The sequence below is a fragment of the Ascaphus truei genome, chromosome 6, assembly GCF_040206685.1.
Source record: "Ascaphus truei isolate aAscTru1 chromosome 6, aAscTru1.hap1, whole genome shotgun sequence".
NCBI lineage: Eukaryota > Metazoa > Chordata > Amphibia > Anura > Ascaphidae > Ascaphus > Ascaphus truei.
The window spans coordinates 58,873,857-58,897,076 of NC_134488.1; the positions used below are offsets into that span (position 1 = coordinate 58,873,857).

Genomic DNA, 23,220 nt, shown 5'->3' on the forward strand with positions numbered 1-23,220 from the left:
ATAATGTTGAATATCTTTGATCTGTACTATGGTCCTGTTGCAGGGTACATGCAACTACACACGTGGGTTTCTTGACAAGGCTGTTTTATTTTGCCTTCAAAAATATACAGCACACAAAACAAAAATAGCTCTTTTTCAGCAACAAATGAAAATGGCTTTTCCTTCAGCAAACCGAACAAAACAGTTTCTCTTTAGCAGACAGTTTATATATATGCAGCTACCATTTTTCTATGCAGGGGACAGACCGTTCACAGTTTCACTACTTTGCTACTCAGACCTTGTTTTCAGGAATCACTTTAGCAGCTTACTCCTCTCTCATCAACAGCAAACTCCATGTGTCTACAACCTGGGTTTTAACACACCTTGATTAGGCAGCTGGGATCCAACTAATTGTCCTGAGGTTCCCAGCTGAAGTTTAACCTAGTCAGTGCTGCACTGCAGACTAGACATAGGTTTTCCAGGCATATAACTGGTGGCTTTTATTTACCCTGTCACTTTCCTCCCCTGTTAGTGTGTGGCTGGGGCTACGCACGGCTGAAGCCCGACCATCCACCCCTTCTCTAGAAAAGAAGTCAGCATTTGCATTCTCTTTTCCCGGCCTATGCTGAATCTCAAATGAGAAACACTCGTGGGAAGAGAGTTCTCTTGTGTCAGGGTAGTGGCTCATGAAGCTACGGTCTTGGTTTAGGCCACTGGTGAGGGTCCTGAACAGTTTCATAAATTTGTATTCATGCACCGTCTCTCTTTCGGTGTTCTGAGATTACCTAAACTCATTGAACTTCCTGTATTCTCTCGCTTGCTCCATTTTCTCAACACCTATTCTCTCCTAAACCCTCTACAATCTGGCTTCTGCACTGCTCACTCCACTGAAACAGCCCTCACTAAAATAACTAATGACATCAATGCTGCCAAAGACAGAGGTTATTACACTCTGCTCATATTACTCAACCTCTCTGCAGCATTTGATACTGTGGTTCTCCCTCTTCTCCTTCACATTCTCCATACTTTTGGCATTCGTAATAAAGCTCTATCCTGGATCTCCTGTTACCTTTCCCATCATACTTTCAGTGTCTCTTTTGCCAACACCTCCTCTTCTTCTATTAATCTCTCTATGGGGTACCCCAGGGCTCTTTCCTGGGACCCATTCTCTTTTCTCTTTACACATTCTCTCTAGGTGACCTAATCACATCTCTTGGGTTCAAATATCACATCTATGCTGATGACACACAAATTTATTTTTCTACCCCTGACCTTACACCTGCTGTACAGACTAAAGTTTCTCAATGTCTCTCAGCTATATCATCCCGGATGGCCCGCCGCTGACTTAAACTTGACATGGCAAAAACAGAGCTCCTCATACTTTACTTCCTCAAAAACCTGGCACTACTACCTCCTTCCACATTACTGTTGGAAGTACTATGACTCAACTGCAAAAACTTTGACACAGACCCTCATTCTCTCCCGTCTCGACTACTGTAACTTCCTGCTGTCTGGCCTTATATGTATGTATGTCTTTATTTATATAGTGCCATTAATCAACATAGCGCTTCACAGTAGTAATACACATGACAATCATATAAATAACAAATAATACAAATAACAGATCATGGAAATAAGTGCTTCAGACATAAAAGTAACATTGTAGAAGAGGAGTCCCTGCTCCAAAGAGCTTACAATCTAATTGGTGGGGAGAACGTAAAAAGACAGTAGGAGGGCATTCAGGTAGGTGCGTCTGCAGGGGGCCAAGCTTTATGTATCGTGTTCACCTGTTTATGTATCGTGTATAGTATTAGCCCCGGCCTCTCACCTGTCTCCCCTACAATCTATCCTAAATGCTGCTGCCAGAATCACTCTACTATTTCCAAAATCTTTCTCAGCGTCTCCCCTGCTGAAATCCCTCTCCTGGCTTCCTATCAAATCCTGTATCACACAATCAATTCTGCTCCCCACTTTTAAAGCTTTACACTCTTTTGCTCCTCCTTACATCTCAGCCCTAGTTTCTCGCTATACACCATCCTGACTCTTGTGTTCTGCTCAAGCATGTCTTGTCTCTACACCTTTTGTATCTAAAGCCCTCTCCTGCCTTAAACCCTTCTCACTGACTGCCCCACACCTCTGGAATGCCCTTCCCCTCAATATCCGACTAACAACATCTCTATCCACCTTTAAGTCCCAGCTCAAAACACAACTGCTTAATGAAGCATATGAGTAGCTCCATGGCTGATAATTAACACTTCATACATAAACCTTGGCCCCTTGCAGATGCACTTACCAGAACGCCCTTCTACTGTCTCTGTACGTTCTTCCTACCAACAAATTAGATTGTAAGGAGCAGGGACGCCTTTTCCTAAATGTTACTTTTATGTCTCAAGCACTTCTCCCTTTTACGTGTTATTTATATTATTTGTTATTTATATGATTGTCACGTATATCACTGCTGTGAAGCGCTATGTACAGATGCAACGTCCGTTATTCAAACATTTCACGCCTTGTATACCTCGGAATACCCATGTCATGGTGCATGATTTCTTCCAACCTTACAGCCTTAAGACGCGTGTTGACTCATTTTTATCGAGTGCAGAAAATGGCATTTTAGTGTTCTGGTTTTTAAACACATGCAAATTGACACAGTAGCACAGTACTGTACACATTATAATTAATTAATTTCTGCCAGGGATTCGCGAAGAATTTCACCCAAAGAAATCAGAATCCATGAAATTCAAACAAATCGACCACGGTAAACACATGTGTGCCTGCCGCGTGGAATACAGCAGAGCACACGAAAACGGCTCCGTGAAATGTTTGAATAACGGCCGCTGTCATTTGTGTACTTGCCACCGGCTGATGTGACGCAGATGGAACGTAAGTGATGTATCGAGACACAGAGAAGTCTGCAGTACAGACTCATCTCGTGCAAACACTCCTGGATAATCCTTGAGGGCACGGAGGAGACGCCAGCAGCTGGGGGAAGTACATAGTACAGCATGGACCCTGTTCCAGCACTACCAGAGAAGCAAGATGGAGTGGTGGCAGTGAGACCATCACACAGTCAATTGTTTTACACACAATCGTGTTACATGCTGTTTTATATTGCACACGATATGAGTGTTTTTTTTTATCTTTTAAACATATAATGTTGAATATCTTTGATCTGTACTATGGTCCTGTTGCAGGGTACATGCAACTACACACGTGGGTTTCTTGACAAGGCTGTTTTATTTTGCCTTCAAAAATATACAGCACACAAAACAAAAATAGCTCTTTTTCAGCAACAAATGAAAATGGCTTTTCCTTCAGCAAACCGAACAAAACAGTTTCTCTTTAGCAGACAGTTTATATATATGCAGCTACCATTTTTCTATGCAGGGGACAGACCGTTCACAGTTTCACTACTTTGCTACTCAGACCTTGTTTTCAGGAATCACTTTAGCAGCTTACTCCTCTCTCATCAACAGCAAACTCCATGTGTCTACAACCTGGGTTTTAACACACCTTGATTAGGCAGCTGGGATCCAACTAATTGTCCTGAGGTTCCCAGCTGAAGTTTAACCTAGTCAGTGCTGCACTGCAGACTAGACATAGGTTTTCCAGGCATATAACTGGTGGCTTTTATTTACCCTGTCACTTTCCTCCCCTGTTAGTGTGTGGCTGGGGCTACGCACGGCTGAAGCCCGACCATCCACCCCTTCTCAAGAAAAGAAGTCAGCATTTGCATTCTCTTTTCCCGGCCTATGCTGAATCTCAAATGAGAAGGGTTGGAGGGCCATATACCACCTAGTCAATCTAGCATTGGAATCCTTCATGCTATTTAACCATTTCAGTGGTGCATGATCCGTCACCAAAGTAAAATGGACTCCTGCCAGGTAATGCTTCAAAGCCTCGATTGCCCACTTTACTGCGAGGCACTCTTTCTCAATCACTGAGTAATTTGTTTCCCTTGGGAACAATTTCCTACTCAGGAAAAGGATAGGATGTTCAACTCCCTCAAACTGTTGTGACAACACTGCCCCTAGCCCTATCTTTGATGCATCTGTTTGCACTATAAAAGGGCTGTTGAAGTCTGGGCTTCTAAGGATGGGACCCTCTGATAGACACCTTTTTATGTCCTCAAAAGGCTCTCTGACAATCCCTTGACCACACCACTTGTGTAGGGGCACACTTTTTTGTGAGGTCCGTTAAAGGGGCTGCCACTTCCGAATAGTTGGGGATGAACCGCCGGTAGTACCCTGCTAAACTCAGCAGAGAGCGTACCTGCATTTTTGTTTGGGGGGTCGGAACTTCTTTCAGGGCAGCTATCTTGTCGGCTAGTGGCCTTACTTTTCCACCTCCCACTGCATAGCCTAAATATTTGGTTTCCGCTTTACCCAAGGCACATTTCTTAGGTTTGGCTGTGAGCCCTGCCTCTCTTAGAGATTTGAGGACTTCTTTTAGCCTATTTAGATGGGCCCGCCAGTGTTTACTATAAATGACAATGTCATCTAGGTAGGCTGTGGCATAAGTCCTATGGGGTCTCAGTACCTTATCCATGAGTCTCTGAAATGTGGCTGGGGCTCCATGCAGTCCAAATGGCATTGTCACAAACTGGTATAAACCCATGCGAGTGGCAAAGGCTGTTTTGCATTTGGACTTTTCCTCTAAGGGTATTTGCCAGTATCCTTTTGTCAAGTCCAACGTGCATATATATTCCGCGATACCAAGGGCGTCAATTAATTCGTCCACCCTTGGCATCGGATATGCGTCAAACTTGGATACCGCATTGACCTTTCGGAGGTCCACACAAAATCTTACCTTCCCATTGGGTTTAGGGACCATAACTAGTGGACTACACCACTCACTGCATGATTCCTCGATCACTCCTAAGTGTAACATTTCTTGTACCTCCTTCTCTACCAGAGCCCTACGACTTTCAGGCAACCTATAAGGACGGGAACGTACTTTTACCCCAGGTGCTGTCTCGATTGCATGGGAAATTAAGTTAGTTTGTCCTGGTAAGTCAGAAAAAACATCCTGGAATTGTGTAATTATTGATAACAAGTCCCCTTTTTGTTCAAAGGACAACTGTTTACCCATTGGGATTTTATCGTCACTCACAATGTTCTCCCGTGGAGGCTGAGGACCCAAGTCCGTTTCCTCCTCCACCGGGTGGATGAATAGAGACCGCTGCATCTTCCAGGGTTTCAGCAAGTTCACATGGTAAATTTGTTTACCTTCCTGGACCCTGGTTGAGCGGTCTCGTAATCCACATCACCCGTACGGCGGAGTAGTTCGAATGGGCCCTGCCATTTGGCCAGGAGTTTACTCTCGCAACTTGGTAACAATAATATCACCAGGTCTCTTGGGTGAAACACTCTCATGCGAGCATTCTGATTGTAATGTCTCTCCTGATTGTCCTGGGCTGATCTAAGATTCTCCCTGGCAAAATGGCCGACCACATCTAGGCGCTTCCTAAGGTCTAGTACATATTGCAGGGTATTCTTAGAAGGGGACTGCTGTTCCTCCCAGGACTCCTTTAGGAGGTCTAGGATACCCAGCAGTTGGCGCCATAGAGCAATTCAAATGGAGAGAATCCCGTGGAGGCCTGGGGAACTTCCCGTACTGCAAACAGCAGAAAAGGGAGAAGTTCATCCCAGGCTCTCTTTTATGAGTCTACAAATTTCCTCAGCATCCCTTTTAGAGTTCGGTTAAATCTTTCCACCAATCCGTCAGTCTGTGGATGGTAAACCGATGTCCGAACAGACTTGACCTCTAGTAACGTTAAGACATCCTGCATCAGTTTAGCCATGAAATTTGTACCTTGGTCTGTCAACATAACCTGGGGAAGTCCAACCCATGAGAACAGTTCCAACAACTTGTTGGCTACTTGCTTCGCCGTTGCTGTTCTCAGGGGGAACGCCTCAGGATACCTTGTTGCATAGTCCACTATTACAAGGATAAACCTGTGTCCTTTCGCAGAAAGTTCTAGAGGTCCTACCAAGTCTACCCCAATCCTCTCAAAGGGAACTGACACCAAGGCTAGAGGAACCAAGGGGGCTGGTTTTGTCCTTTTGGACTAGTTAGCTGGCACTCCGGACATGCTGCACATAGCTTAGCAATATCACTATGCATCCCTGGCCAATAGAATCGGGATGAAATACGGTCCAATGTTTTATCCCTGCCCAGGTGACCACCCCAAGGGACAGTAGAGTGAACACAGATTTGACAAACGCCTTGGGAACCAATATCTATCTGGTGACCTCCCCTGTTTGTGTCTGCCTATTCACCCTATATAGGATATCCTTTGATAGCTCAAAATGGGGGAATACTATCACCCCCTGTGCATCTAAAATCTGTTCATCAATTTTCACCACCTTGTCATACTGTCTCGCAAGGACTGGGTCTTCCCTTTGCTTCTGGCGAAAGTCAGGGAGGTACAGGTCTGGTAAATCTCCAGGGCCCATATCCCCCTCCCTTTGGCCATCCCCAGCCATCACTTGTGACCTCTGACTACTAGAATGGTCACCTTGAGACCCAGATTTCTGCAACCAGTCCTGCTTGTCCAAGCATCTTTCCTTCCGCGTCTTTTGAACATGGTGTCTACTGGGAAAAACGTCTGCCGAGAAGGGGAACAGTTTGCCAGGGTTCTCCTGAGCCCCAGAAGGAGGTTCCTCGTGAAAGACTGGGGCCATTAGGTCCGCAAAGAAAGGCCAGTCCCGACCGAGCACAACGGGCGCAGGTAGCCAAGGAGCGACTCCTACTTCGAGGTAAGCCTCCTGACCTTTTACCTGTAGCCGGATTTTGGCCATCAGATAAGGTTTTACATCGCCGTCTATACATTCTATGCTCCATGGAGAGTCAAAAGAATACACGTTGAGCGGTAACAGTTCCTGGAGGACCAGAGTTTTCCCAGAGCCCGAATCTACAAGGGCATGGACGGTTTTTCCCCCAATCAGGGCTAGAAGTAGCCAGGGCTTGTAATTTTCCAAAGAAAAAGCTGTGGCGACGGTTCTGCTGAATGAGCAATCCTTCAGTGGACAGTCCACATACCGGTGGCCTTGTTCTCCGCAGGCAGAACATGGAGAGGGTTCCCTCGCAGGAAGGGGCTGTGGATAGCGCTCCGCTGGACCGGTTACTGGAGACCAGGTGGGTCCTGTGGGCGACGTCCTCGGAAGTTCCTCTCACTTTGCGATGAGCCGACATCCGGAAGGAGATGAGGGTCCCTGGGGGGACCAGCATTTGGACTCTGTCCTTGCTGGAATGACTGCTCCTTCCTTTGGACTTGGCGGTTCCGTGGCGGGCCGTAGGTTCCCCGTTGATCCGACCTCCCTCTTTGGGCATCCGCAAGTGCCGGTGGAGTCTGGTCCAGGACACTCTCCTGCTGCTCAGCCCCAAGGAAGTTCTCCACGAGTCGGACCGCCAAAGCTAGGGTTTCAGCAGCGTGTTGTTTTACCCACGAGTGTGCGGGAGGGGCTATTACTTGTAGAAATTGTTCCAAAACCACCTGCTCAAGAATTGCCTCCTTAGTGCACTCCTCGGGTTGTATCCAGCGTGTACACATGTCCAATAATCGCTGAGCGAGGACCCGGGGTCTCATCTTAGCGGTGTACTTCATGTTCCGGAACTGCTGCCGGTAGGTCTCTGGGGTCAGACCTAAGCGATCCAGTATGGCGGCTTTTACTTGGCGGTAGTGCATTGCCTGATCTGCTGGGAGACCCTGATATGAGGCCTGGGCTTTACCTATGAGGAGCAGGGCCAAAGCAGTTGCCCAGCGATCTGCAGCCCAGCCCTGAGCTTCGGCGACTCTTTCAAATGTTAGTAAAAAAGCCTCTGTGTCCTCATTCGGAGCCATTTTCCTCAGGAGTATCGGGGGTCTGCTTGCCAGTTCTGCACCGGCAGACCCTTGGAATTGGGTCAGCAGCTTGGCAATCCGCTCATCCTGTGCTGCTTGTAGTCTTTCATCTCTCTCCGCTTGCAGCCGGGCCTGCTCGCACAGAAACGCTTTCAACATTTCTTCCATTCTTGTGTGTGTGTGTGTGGCCCTTTAACTGCAGGAGCCTTTTGAAAAAAAAATCAAATCCCACTTCTGACACCATATGTTGCAGGGTACATGCAACTACACACGTGGGTTTCTTGACAAGGCTGTTTTATTTTGCCTTGAAAAATATACAGCACACAAAACAAAAATAGCTCTTTTTCAGCAACAAACGAAAATGGCTTTTCCTTCAGCAAACCGAACAAAACAGTTTCTCTTTAGCAGACAGTTTATATATATGCAGCTACCCTTTTTCTATGCAGGGGACAGACCGTTCACAGTTTCACTACTTTGCTACTCAGACCTTGTTTTCAGGAATCACTTTAGCAGCTTACTCCTCTCTCATCAACAGCAAACTCCATGTGTCTACAACCTGGGTTTTAACACACCTTGATTAGGCAGCTGGGATCCAACTAATTGTCCTGAGGTTCTCAGCTGAAGTTTAACCTAGTCAGTGCTGCACTGCAGACTAGACATAGGTTTTCCAGGCATATAACTGGTGGCTTTTATTTACCCTGTCACAGGTCCCTTTTTCTTTTCTTCTACTCATTGAGGTTCCAACTTCCTGACTCCTAAAAAAACAAGATTGCCTGAGATTGTGACGTTCCTTTAATTACCTGCCACATCATGAGCAGGAATATCATAAGAACCAAGACCTAATATAAAGTCACTTTGTACTTTCATCTGCACTTAGTTATGTTTCTGGGTTTTTTTTGTATTCTCCCATGCTCCCCCTGAATTTTTGAAGATATCTTGACTGTAGATGGTTACACACCTAGTGTGTGTGGGGTGGAAGCTGTTGTCCCTCAAATAGCTTTCTCTGTCTGTAGGTTTGCAGATTCGACTCCTTGAGAAAGCGTTGTGTAGTGTGAAACGCATGGGAGGAGATTTTTGTCCCTGTTCTGTCCCTAGTATGTTTTTTGTTTTTTAATTATGTAACCTTGTAGACGGACGTTCACAGAGTTACACAATTGGAGACTTTATAAGGTGAAATTATAACGAGGCCTTATTGTGCCTTTTCCTTAACATAGGAAACCATCCAAACAAGGGGGAAACAAAGCTTCTATTCACTTGGGAGTATTTCTAATGAAATACCATGCAATCCACAACTCCCTTAGTTAAGCATGTCTCCCAGCCCCAAAACATATAGCATGAAATAAGCAGATATAAGAAGTCTCTTAAGAATGAAAGTCTTATCTGTTCCTTGGAGGAAAAATCTTCTCTGGTTCAGCTCCCTTCCCTCAGGGTGTCAGCATTCAGGTTTAGAAGTTTTCCCTGTGTCTTGTAAGCAGCTCTGCTGTTTCTTCTGGCAGGGCTCAAGACTGTTGTGAGAGTCAAAGACAATCTCTGCTCTCTCTCTCCCAAGTTCAGCTCAGATATGAGCTAAGGAGACACACTTCTTGTCTCAACAGACACGCTTTTGTAAGCAATCTAAATCAGGCAGGTGGTGTTTATTGTGTGGATGACAACCTCCTATGGCGCTGAGGAAAGAATGGACGCTGATTCTTGTGCAATAGTTCTTTTCTTTGTGCTGGAAAAACCTCAGAAAATAAAGACAAAGAAAGGCAAAAAACACTGCAATAGTGTGTTACACAGGGATATGCTATTGTTTACAAATTGAGAGCATTTATTAAAATTAAACAATTATAACATAATTATAACATGGAATATGAATCAATTAATAGATCAATCGAATAAGAATGATAAAACTGATAAAACTTCCAAGCACTGAAGCTGTAGGAAGGTGTGCTGCTCCGCCGTAGGTAAAATTGAAATCCTACTCACCGGACATGAGTAGGACATGTGCAAAGGTTTAGGGTCTTTTCCTCCAGAAGACACCGCTCGCTGTGGGGTGCCTCTGTCTGTTGATGCGGGGGGGGACCGGCTTCAATGCTCGTGTACTCGCGGATTATTTGCCGCCAGAGTTCACTCGATCGTCTCCTCCGATGACGTCACCGCATGGATTTGGAGCTACGGTGTCCCTGAGTGGCCAAAAACCTGTCCAACGTGTTTCGAAACTCCTATTCTTGGGTCTCTTCGTCAGGTGTTTATTAAATGACTACCAGCAGTTAACCACCACACTGCTAGATTAAAGGCACATTACTTGAACAGGGATTACTCCCCTGTTACATACCTCCCCTGTTTGTGGGAAGCTCGGGCTTCCCACGGCCAAAGCCCATCCTTCCACTCTCATTCTAGATATCTCTGTTACTTGAATGAGAGTGGATGGAGGAAGAGAACCCTCAGTCCTGCTGGGATTGGAGCCCTTTCTCCAGTTTATTCGTGTCTCCTCCTTAAGGTGCTTGAGATCAGCACCCCTCAGTCGCTCGAAAAGGACTTTTTCCAAGTATAGTCTTTTTTCTACGTGCGCGGTCATGAGATTTCCCTCGCGTCGGGTGCTTGTCTTATTGTATGCATACTGTATGGCAGCAGTTGCAGAGCGTTTAAAAACAGCCCTTTGAGTTTTCCGCTCTTGAAGCTGTCTCTCTGCCCTTTTCCCACTTAATGGGGTTGCTAGTTCAGCCCCTTTGAGATTAAGTTGCAATTCCACACCCACTTCCAGAGAATGTCCCATCTTTTCAGCTTCATCAGCTAAGGATTCTTCTGGTTTTAATTCAGCACGTGTACCTTCTTTTGTTGCCTGTTGGGGGGTGGCTGAAGGTTTTGCTAGTGCTTGTTTAGGTGGTTCAAATTTTGCAACCTTGTCTTTCAGATGAGCGGTATTCCCAACTCTCACTGTACCCTTGTCTTCATGGGTTTTTGAGGCTGTGGGATACTGATGCTTAGTCAGGGTCAACACTTGTCCTTGTAGGACTGTAATCTCATCCGCGAGAGATCCCTGTTTTTTGAGTGCATCTTGCAAGTCTCTTCTCAGGGAATTTATCTGCATGCTTTGCTTTCTCTGAGCTTGCTTCCACATTTTTATTGCATTGTGAAGCACTATGAACTTCTTTGCTTGGGCCACAGTTACTTGTTTCAGTTTCTGGACCTTCTTGTACTCCATTTTGTGCCGCGTCACCTGGGTTCTAAGCTTTGCTTTTAGCGTTGCTTTGGTGATGCTCTGGGTAGCCTTCAGTTTTTCATGCTGCTTTGCGGTGACATACTGGGTTATCAGACGTTCCTGCAGCACTTGAATTTCTTTAACAGCCTGCAGATTGTCATCCTGCAGAGTTCGCTGCTTCTCCTCTGCCTTCTTGAGGTGCGTACGCAGACCTTGCAGTTGGTTCTGCAGTCAGTGCTCTGCTTCAAACTTCTCACCTTCCAAAAGTCTATTTATTTCTTTAAGCTCGTGCAGCTTTTCATTTTTGTCCTTGACGTCGTTTGTCAAATTAAAATTTTCTTTGAGTTTTTCGTTTTTTCTTTGTAATCTTAAATGTTCTCCTTTTTCAGTCTCTGTATTATTCAGGGCCTCTTTGCAGTCCTCCTTCCATTTACGCACATCTGCTTTGAGACTGACAGTCTCCTGGCGTGAGACATCCTTCCCTAGGTTGAGGGTCTGAAGCTCCTTCTGGGAAACTTGGAGATTTGAATTAAGATTGGCAATAGTTTCTTTAGCAATGTCCAGCTCCTCAGTGAGACTGTGTAGTTCCTTTCTGGAAACTTTTTTTGGTCTTATGATGTGAGGCATCCAGTGCTCTGCGGAGTGTCTGAACCTCTTTCTGAGATAGGTATGAGCTAAGGAGACACACTTCCTGTCTCAACAGACAGGCTTTTGTAAGCAATCTAAATCAGGCAGGTGGTGTTTATTAATTGACTACCAGCAGTTAACCACCACACTGCTAGATTAAAGGCACATTACTTGAACAGTGATTACTCCCCTGTTACAAACACATTAAACTTTTTTCTTTTTTTTCTAACACCCGGTGAGTTGTTTTGTGCTTTTTTTTGTCTGGACGACGGACCAACCAATCTACGGTATCTACATTGTGCTAATCTTTCGATTGGAGTGGCGCTTCAGTGGTGGAGGCAGGCTCTGGAGTGGACTGCACATGATGTTTAACCTCTGAGGAGACGGTGGGCAGAGTTGGAGCAGCATTGTAAAACACAGCAGCAGATGCTCCAACACATTGGGAGTTTCTCTCAGCTCCGACGCTGACTGTGGACGCTGGTTATGGGTTAGCTAGTATCAGGTCCAAAGTCTTCAGCACTCGCTCAGCGATAGTAAAAAAAACAAACAATTTATTCCAGCTAATCAAAAGGATAAAAACAGGTGTTCAAGCCGGAACACGCGCGGAGCAAAATTTGTGGCTGGAAACATCAGGAGACCCTGCCGAGGTTCCGTACAGATTGTTTGGAGGGCCTGCAGCAGTGACCTTTTGCCTTCCGGATACCGCTGCCTCCTGGCACTGTCGAGTGAAAATTGGGTCGCGGACCACACGTGGAGGCTCGGACTTGGCGGTGACAATATATGATCATAATTGCCTTTATTTTTATTACCCTTGTGAGTGATATTCTTCCCCTCCCCTTCCTTTCCTGCCAATAAATGTACAATTTTACGCTATGGGGCGTGCGCTTTCTCTTTTCTTTTTCTCTCTCATTTATATATATATATATATTATTTTTAAATTATAAACATAAGAAATGATGGAGCCCATTTCAATGACTATTCCTAATAATTGAATGATCACTTTAATCAGTGGTGTTTTGGAAGGAAAAGGGGGCCTAAACCCTCAGCAATGTTGTTGTGTGGGGAAATTCTGAAGCAAAACTATATACAGAAAAAAATCCTATTGCTTTACTTTCAATAGGAATTGTCCCTTCTAGTCATATACTGTAGTGTCCCAGAATTGCACCACATTTGCCTTGATACATACAGTTGTGTAGGGAATCATGTACCGGGCTGCAAAACTGGGGCAAAACTAGAGTAATAACATCGCATCACATTTATCAAGGAAATGTCCTTTAGGATACAATAGGATTATTTGCTTTGATCCGTTATTTTGCTCCAGTTTTGCAGCCTGGAGACTTTGATACATAACACCGATGGACCCCAGAATTTGAACTTAATCCGTAAAGAGGGTCGAAGTATATGTAAAAAGGGTAATTTCTTAATTTAACATAGAGTAGATTTTTTTTTTCACTTGTAAAGACTTTCCAAACTATGTTAAGGGAATTTACATTGGATAAAAGACAATGCTATTTAGTGCTTACACAAATGGCTATTGTGTTCTTGCAGAAAGCCTTTGCTTCTTCTTTCATCAACGCTTGATTCAGTTTGCAGAATAGTGAACACATTTCTTCTAATGAGGTTATTTTCATAGAGGGGTTTTCTGGACAGCTGCAGATCTCCACAATTAGCAAAAGGAAGCCCCAGAATGGCAAATTTCATTCAAATTTTAACCTCCAAATTTGGCTGTCGTGCACAGCAGGAAAATGCTGTTTGCCATATGCAAAAATTATATTGTTCGTCATCTCCTGTGTTTCAAAATGATGGAAAATTTCACATTTTTGAAGCTCATTTATACTATTAGGAATTTTTATGAGGTAAGTTAAAATTGTTTCCACCGTAGTGTTGTAACTATGGAAGGGATGTGATCAGTCCCGAGTTTATTAGGACAACCCTATGTTTTCTAAATAAAAGGCATCTTCCTTCCTATTTTACATGAAGTATCCAGCAGTTAACATTCTCTATTCAGGGGGAATTAACCATCTAGTGCAGGGTGTGCGCAAATTGGGGGCGCAAGATTATTCAGGAGGGGCACAGTGGTTGTAGAAGCCCCGCGATCTTCCTGTAGTGCATTTCAATTAATGCCGGGAGATCGCGAGGCCTCTGCAATGTCCCTTAACTTGTCTCCGGTGACTCATCGCCATGGCAATGTGGCATCATGTGACCCCACAGCGTCATTTGACACCGAAGACAAGATAAGGAGGGGAGTGCGAGCAGGGAGAAAGAGCAGGCAAGGGGGTGCAGCGGGGAAATTTTGCGCTCCTCAGATCTAGTGTACAGTGTATATACAAGATATACTGCAATTTAATCCCGAGCATCTTTTGCTACAGATATAGCAAGTTGTGCAGGGTAAGATTAATCAAGACCGTCCTGCTATCCCACTGTCCTTCACTGCCAGATTGCAATGTCTCGGAGCTGTGTGTTGATGCAATGAATACTGGGGGTGATGTTCTTAAATTTATTGGAAGCTAGAGGCTGTAACTTCTAATCACCACCAAGCCACAGGAAAGTCGTTCCCCCAAACTCACTGCAGTATTGAGACTCAGAGACATAATGTGCTGCAGCCTTGTTAAGCAGCAACTCTACGTGCCTCTTGTTAGTGCCCACTATGAGAACAGGCATCTACTTGTGCCCCACCAACTTTACTAAGGGCCTAACCTCTGGGCAAGTACTGGCTGGGCCGCTAGTTGTACATGTTAGAGAACAGAACATATTTCAGTATAACTCAGAATATCACAGAGTTTCAAGAGGATTCAATGTCAATGTTGCTGAAAATTCAGAATATCCTAATATCCCAACATATTACACCAGGGGGAACAATGAAGCCTGTGACATCTATACACCATGGCGGGCCTTGTTTTAAAGCTCTTTCATTTATAATTAGTACTGTTCAATGTAGGTTGTGATGCCTTTTACCAAACCAACATTAGAGTTCATCATAGATTAAATTATTGTGTACAGAACTTTCTAAACCTCATAGGTTTCTTCTTCAGGTTCACGGTGGCGGTACAGTAGAAGGAAACATACTGTATAAATCCTAAAATGATAAGTAGGGATGGAGATAAACTCTGTAGAGAGTCTTCTAGTGGAGTGGTAAAAATATTAGCATAAATTAGCAGGAATTAAATTATGCCTATCAGATTTCGATAAATGTATCATAACCTACATAGAATCTGCTTTTCTCCAGAGCCAATACGGCTACTTGAACTGTGAACTACGTATTAGTAGTGTGTGTGTGTGTGTGTGTGTGTGTGTGTGTGTGTGTGTGTGTGTGTGTGTGTGTGTGTGTGTTTTTTAGTTGTTGTTCTTAATACAAGTTGAGTGACCAATGATAATCTCATCAAACCTATAGCAAATAGGATCTCAGTAGGATCCTGACAAGTTGCATACAGTATGTGTCTCTTCTAACAGGATGGAAAGGAATGTCCCAACTCAAGTTGGTCAGAGCACTATGTGTCAATAATGATTATTATATTATATATAATGATGCTTTTGACTCAGTTCAGAAGCAGGGTGGTGATGTACAGGATGAGTAGTGAGAAGTAAGAGAGGCCTATTTTACTTTCTACCATGCTATTTTTTTTCTTTAATCTTAATAATTATTGCCAGGGCTGCAACTAGCATTGCCGAGACATTTATTAATGATTGGCTTGTCAATGTAAGAAATTAAGATTCTAGGAAAGTCTCTTTTCTGCAACATGTATACAGACATGAGATGTATCCTAATCACCATTTATTACCAAACACTGAATGTTAATCACACTGTTATTATATGTAACGGGTGGACGCCCCTTGTCTGACGCACCCAATCTCACATTGGCCCGTGTGGTCTAACCGGTCCCCATTACAAGGTCGTGTGTGGTGGTGCACCTGCAAGTAACAGGACTCCTGAGTCTCCCGCTTGATGGTATTAGGGGATGTCATCAGGACAGGTAGCTGAGGTAGTGGGTGCGAGTCCAACTTACATCATGTGCAGCACCTCCACCTCATCAGGATCTGTGCTTCCGCAGGGAGATGGTCCTGGTGAGGAACTCCTTCTTGGTGCCATCCACTGTCGAGTAATCTCACACTCACACAGTGGGGTTCTTTTTCTCAAGGACATCTTTATTGAATACAGGGATGTTGCAGACTGCCCCATGCAGCTGCCGGCTCTAGCCGCACATCTCTTCGTGCTGTCCCTTTGCCAGGTACGCCCTCCCGTATTGAAGTGGGATTCCCTTTCTCCTAGGGAGATCACCACTGTGCCAGGTCCCTGGACACAGTGTGGCGTAGACCAACTTGATTTATCACTCTGCTCCCGCTAGTTACTGCACTAGGGTCACAAAAGTAATTACTCAATCTCTGTACCTTCTGGTTAATCTTTCTCAACCAACCACAACACTAACTGACAGTGTTGTGCCCTTTATACTCCAGGGGGCAGGCGCATCTCTGAGGTCACTATCCAGGGACTCAGAGCATACAGCCACTCCCTTCCTTACACAGGGCACCACACTAGGGTGTGAGGGAAAACCTCCCTAACTACTGTTGGCATGCCCATTCTTACCAGGACTTACAGCCAACAGGGAAGATGTATGCAGTCATTATTATGCATGGCTACATACTCCCCCTGGTTAATACCCACCGTCCCGGCTGGGACCTAAATTTGGTGTACCTTGCGCCAGGAAACACTGCAAAAGAACACACAAATAACATAGCAAACATCATTACATGGACATAATAATGCCAGCCCATCACACTCACTGACCAGCAGGGAGCGTTAAAGAAAACAACAGACCACTCTATTGGATACTCAATAATAATGCCGAGGATCTGGCTTCTTCACCTCTCGCCCCGCGGCATCATGTACAGTCACGCTGTATTCTCGTGGTACTCCTCGCTCATTGCAGTATACCACTTTGTGCATATACACACTGCGCCCTATCTTCCAGACCCGCATCAGTTGAGCTACCCTCTGCTCGGCCTGTATCCCCTTAATGGCTCCCCCTTTCTCTATGATATAATGTTGGATATCATTTTTGAGCCATATCTCCCTATTCTCCTCTATCTCTCTCATTAGAGGTTCCGGGACATACGGGTAATCAAGCCCATGTGACTTCCTATATTGTTTCGCAATAGCCTGTTCAGCTCGGCACACCCTGGTCAAGCTACTTTGGCCAGCCGCCCCGGGCAACACCCATGACAGGGGCTCATCAGTTTCTACCGGGTCATCCAACCCTGTGGACCCCTTAGGGATAATAAGGCCTGCCTGGATTCGATCCCACCTTACCCTTAGGGCCCTAAGGTATGACTTGTCGTCAAAGTCACCGGCAGCCCACCAGTGATCAACCACCCCCTCCCTCTCTAAAATAAAGCGGGTGCGGTCGAACCATGATACATACCCCTCGTACAATGGGGCCCACCACCTAGTCTCCTTCCGTTCCTCGGAGCTAGGATCTGTACTCTCTTCTATGGACTCCTCATCAGGCCCACCAGAAGACACCCCAGATGTACCCTCAGATCTCTCATTAACTCGCTTATACTGAGAGGTGTTTCGTACGGTGATACTAAGCCCACTAGGGCAATCGCTAGATACCGACACTTGCCGGGACATACTCCCTCCTCCCTCCGACCCATCATCCGACGTACCCAAGTCTAGGCTTCCAGTCCGATCATCGGAAGGACCCCGTGACTCCCCGGACAACCCTAAGCTGGAACTGGACCCAAATAAAATAGTGACGGGTACAGGGGCTTTAACTAGGGCCTTGGGGCTAACCTTGGGTGTGAACGGGGTTTGGGGACGGGACCGAACAGTAGGTACTGACAGGGTTTCGACCTGCTCTCCAGCGATACCTGTCGTAACGTCACCACAAAGTCCATTCTTGTCTCCTTCAGCGGGGCCCTTGGTTCTGCACTCCGATCGCCCATTCCCCCGGATAGTAGGGGATCGTTTCCCGCTGCTGGACCGTAGAGGGGCCACCATCTCCCACTCGGTGCCGCTTTGGTCCTCCGGAACCACTTCCGCACACGCACGTGCTGCGACGCCATCTTGGGATGGATCCCCAATCGAGATCTCTTCTTCCACCAGGACATCCGGCAACGCCCGTCTGCTGCGCGATCCAGTCTGGCTCTGGACTTGCTCCTCTGGCTCTTCCTCCCCTCGGTTCTGCAACAGGCACGGTGTCTTAGTACCTCGCAGGGTCGGGGTGGATCGACCCGCATCCGATCCACTAGTCACCACGGCAGTGGGACTCCGGCGATCGGGTGGTCGCGGTACGGGAGACACTCGACTCCGCGTCTCCACACCACGAGGAATTTCATCCCTCCATGGCGTACCAATGGTATGACAGTCTCTTTTTATGACTGTCCTACTCGCCAGTCTTGCGCACTCCTCGTCCGAGGATTCCAGTTTGCAATTCGGCCGAGGCATCCCGGTAGGAGACCGTCGATGGGCTCCTCGGTGATCACCTCTCCGATGGCTGAGTTTCTCCGTCGGAAGCACCAGTGCTGACTCCAACTCTGCGGGACTGGCACTCTTGTTCCAGAGAGCTCCCGGCTGTTCTTCTATTGGAATCGGGACATTCCCGGCCACTCCCACAGCTTGCATCGGTACGAATGTGGTCATTGGCCACATGTACTGCAGTCCGCAGTGGGGGCATCGGGCCTCGCTGCCCACGGCTCCGCCCGGCAGTCTGCACTGCAGGCAAAGACACGCCACAGTCTCCACACCCTCCACACGGATTATCAGGAAGCCTCCTGGAGCCGAATAAGGGTGAGTGGAAATCACAGGACCTTGGTCCACTTTGTCAGCAGCTTCAGCCATCTTTACCAGCGGAGGCACTCGTCTCAGAGGTCTATACTGGTCAATGGCTCTTCGCAACTGAATGGCATGGGCCGATGTAGCAACCCTTCCTCCCATTTTCTCTGTCGACATCCGGTGAAACCGCAAACCACTCCACCTGGTTGAAACTAGGGGGATGTCTCGTAGACTTGTAGGCTGACCCAGCACAGGTGCGGAGTGAGTCATAGTCCATGAGGGCGCGGCTCCAGCTTTCGCGCCAAACTCCTCATCGGGGGGGGAGTTTTCTCGTTGGCGCCAATCCTGGCCAACAATTAGCAAACTGCAAAGTTGCAAGACTTTCTGCAGCATGCCCACGCGGTGTCCCGGGGAAGCGGGAACCGCCATCTTGGTAAGCATTGTCTTTTCTTTCATTTAAGGCAGCGTCTGGCTGTTTGTTAATTGGGGTATAACAAAGTCCATTTCGTTCCTCCCATCGGATCACACTGTCCTGCTCATTATTCTCAGAGGTATCATCCCGAGAACAACAACACGACAAATACGGCGCAGCCACGGCTTTCACGCCATTCCACAACAAACTCACAAAAGTCTCTTCTGTAGCTTGTTCTTCGTCCACGCACAGTTCATATGCGTGTTCTTCCTCTGACCGCAATCCTGGACCTTCTGCTCTGTGCAGATCCTCCATTCTGACGGTTCTCTCACCCTGCCATCCTGGACCTTCTGCTCTGTGCAGATCCTCCATTCCGACAGGTCTCTCTTGATCGTTGAACACTGATTTTCTGTACGTGGAGCTCCGCTCTGCGGGGCAGCTACCACATCCGTACAATAAACATGCCTTGTGCACCACCTTGTGTACCTAACGTAGATCTGACTCGTGTTTGCACTACCTCAGGCTAGGCTCACTCTTTCTGTGTCTACTGTAACACGTTCCTCCAGTCTGTGCTCCTTGGTAAGTTATCTGGAATGGAGACTAGAGTACTCTGGCTCTTCCATGCAGTACCTTGGGCGTCGACCTACTTTTGGCTAGCCTAGTGCGGACCCGTCCAGAATTCCTGCTCTCAGTTACCAGTTTACCCCTTAGGCGTCCCCCGCTAGCGCTACCTCAAGGCAACTAGAACAGCAATAGCCCCCGGCTCCAGACTCACTAACCCCTAACGGATCCCAAGGCGTCTTTGCGGCATGCAGCTCCAGCATCTCCCTGACTACCCCTGGCTCCGTCCCACGCAGCACAAAGTGGCAGCAGACACTCTCCCTTTCCTAATGTGTGCCTAGCAAAAGCCTGTCCTGTTGACAGGTATCTCAGCAGCGCCTCCAATTGTAACGGGTGGACCCCCCTTGTCTGACCCACCCAATCTCACATTGGCCCGTGTGGTCTAACCGGTCCCCATTACAAGGTCGTGTGTGGTGTTGCACCTGCAAGTAACAGGACTCCTGAGTCTCCCGCTTGATGGTATTAGGGGATGTCATCAGGACAGGTAGCTGAGGTAGTGGGTGCGAGTCCAACTTACATCATGTGCAGCGCCTCCACCTCATCAGGATCTGTGCTTCCGCAGGGAGATGGTCCTGGTGAGGAACTCCTTCTTGGTGCCATCCACTGTCGAGTAATCTCACACTCACACAGTGGGGTTCTTTTTCTCAAGGACATCTTTATTGAATACAGGGATGTTGCAGACTGCCCCATGCAGCTGCCGGCTCTAGCCGCACATCTCTTCGTGCTGTCCCTTTGCCAGGTACGCCCTCCCGTATTGAAGTGGGATTCCCTTTCTCCTAGGGAGATCACCACTGTGCCAGGTCCCTGGACACAGTGTGGCGTAGACCAACTTGATTTATCACTCTGCTCCCGCTAGTTACTGCACTAGGGTCACAAAAGTAATTACTCAATCTCTGTACCTTCTGGTTACTCTTTCTCAACCAACCACAACACTAACTGACAGTGTTGTGCCCTTTATACTCCAGGGGGCAGGCGCATCTCTGAGGTCACTATCCAGGGACTCAGAGCATACAGCCACTCCCTTCCTTACACAGGGCACCACACTAGGGTGTGAGGGAAAACCTCCCTAACTACTGTTGGCATGCCCATTCTTACCAGGACTTACAGCCAACAGGGAAGATGTATGCAGTCATTATTATGCATGGCTACATATAGATACAGATTTACAGATAAGAAAAAAAGAGAGGTTGCTTCACTTTCCATCTTTACAAGAAAGTATTTATCCCCGTGCTTCCAAGTGCTTCTCCTTTTTCTTGAAGTACAACTGGGAAAGTGTTTCACTTTTAATACCCTTATCCTGCAAAACATCAAACCCAGTTATGCCTAATTATCAAAGCGATTTTACTCTTTTATCTCTTAAAATAGTTACCTTACTAATATGTCACGTAATATGACAGTTTAAGGAGATAATGCTCATCAAAACATCACATACTTTGCACATGCAAAAAATAGCTTTATTAGCAGCTTAGAAGCTGTAACAAAACCATCTTTTTGTTTTATAATAGTGGAAATAAACTGAACCCATGAAGGACATTACAAAATAATATCTCCAGAATTGGAGAGGTCCCACCAATCATCATCAGATTGATCACAATCACAGTCAGCGGCGTCTAAGTACTGTATCAAAGGCAATTTTGTTGGGAAAACGGGTGCATAGACAGGCATTTTAAATAAATAAATATATATATATATATATATATATATATATATATATATCAACAAGTATAGATAGGCCCTTAACATCCTTTAAAGGATTATAGAAAGAAATAAAAAATGATGGGAAAATATGTATTAGTAACAATAATAAAAAAGGGGGAATTAAAATGGCCAAAGTGGAAAATGTATAAGTTTTACATATCCCCAAAATCAATGGAGTCTGGGCATATATGTGCATCTACATTGATGTACTGATTAGAATGTGCACTGTTTATTAGTGTGTGAACCAATTTATTTTCATTATAAATATTTAATGTCTGAAACAGCTCAAGCAAATTGTCTAAAAATGTAGTACACGATGCAAAATAATACACCTAATGTTTAGTATCAAAAATCCGGTTGATGAGATTTACCGTTTATTCCTTTTTTTCTTATCACTTCAAAAGACAAAAAATACTTCTGTGATGGGTACTGCACTGATTTGGTTGAAACGTCTGGCAGATCTAAGTAAGGATTGGAGAACGGTACCCTGAAAATATCATCAGAATCGCTTAGGGCGTTTGGCCTGTAGAGCGAGAACACACAAATAAAAACACAAACACACACCCAGAGTGGCCACAAAGTCCAGTTGATGTCTTCACTTCACTTGCTTCACACACGTGCTCATCCAATTAATATACATTGCCCCCGTTTTGCCCTGTGAACACCAGCTTATGATTTGGGGAGTGTAAATAGGAAGAGTTACATTACATGTATATTATAATAGAATGTGTGTATTTAATCAACGCAATAAGGAACTTTATTAAGGATAATGGTTAATGGGGTTTCTTTGGCCTCACCTATCCTTGTGATTTGATTAGGGACAAGATTGGTCCATGGTAGGCACAGGGGGCAGTGTAGGAAGAAGAAAGGGAGGTGTTTTAAACTGCATTGGGTATTCCTTTTTCCAGCCTCCAAAATCACTGACAAGTTCCCCATCCTCCATCTCTGTTCAGCATTTTTGTATTAAAAAATCAGGCAAGTCAATAAATCTTTTTGCCCCAGATGTAAGAAACTTGATTAATACATTTACATCTTGTAACATCCCTGAATATTTGTTTTTTGTCTGCTGTTTAAGTATTGTCTGCTATCCGACAATGGGGTGAATGAAGCAGGTATGGGGATCTGTGGAAGACTTGCAGATACACATATGCATGGAGGATTTGTATCACCTGTTCACCCACATGAATTTAATTGTGTCTCCTTGAAAACAATTTGCAGCTTCACAATGCAGAATCAGTAACCAAACTCAAACGGATGAGTCGAGAAGAACAGAACCTTTCTTTGTGCAGGTCCAAAGATTCTGCACTTCCTTGTCTCAGACTTAGGGGCCTATGCAGAGAGCAGCGCTATTTCGAAATTCGCCATTTTTTGGAGAAAATCGCGCAGAAAACAGCCGAAAATGGCGAGTTACGAAAAACGCGCCAATTTTTCTTTTCTATTTCTAAAACTCGCCTCGCGGCTGGCGAGAACCTCCATCTCGCCAGTTTTAAAAATATCCTAATGCAGAGAGGCGCGAACGGCATCTAGCGGCTGTTCGCGCCAATAAAATGGCGCGATTGTCTCCTTTTTGCCTCGCCAGAAAAAATTGGCAAGAAGCTACCGCTCGCGGCCATTGCAAAGGGAAAAAAAAGGCGCAAATTTTTTTTTCACATTTCTGAAGCGCGCATCTCGCCAATTTAAACTCGCCACACGCATTCATGTTAAACATAGCAGAATTCGCACATTTCTGCATATGGAGAATAAAACTCTCCAAAAAAGCTACTTTTTAATAAATTCGCCAATTTTAAAATTCGCTGCTCTCTGCATAGGCCCCTAAGTTGTACACATGTGTAATACAGCAGCTAAAAGCTCTACAGAATCCATGAATTAAAATGGAGAGAAAGCTAAAAATTACACATCTACATTTGTGCACTACCCATAATCCTTCTCTCTAGCTCAAGCACTTTAAAACAGAATAATGGAGTGAGTCCGGCAGGTTTGGAGACCTGAGGAAGGCATGCAAATACATTACTGTGAGCAAAACATGGCGCCATGCTGCAAAGCCACCAAGCATTTGTCTTTATATATAAGAAACCAAGACT

The 23,220-nt window shown here is 45.7% G+C and overlaps 1 protein-coding gene across 1 annotated transcript in view; it reads left to right on the forward strand.

Moving 5' to 3' along the window:
- POU2AF2 (POU class 2 homeobox associating factor 2) overlaps positions 1-23,220 on the forward strand; it is a 109,220-nt gene that overhangs the window by 75,385 nt on the left and 10,615 nt on the right. The window lies entirely within an intron of this gene.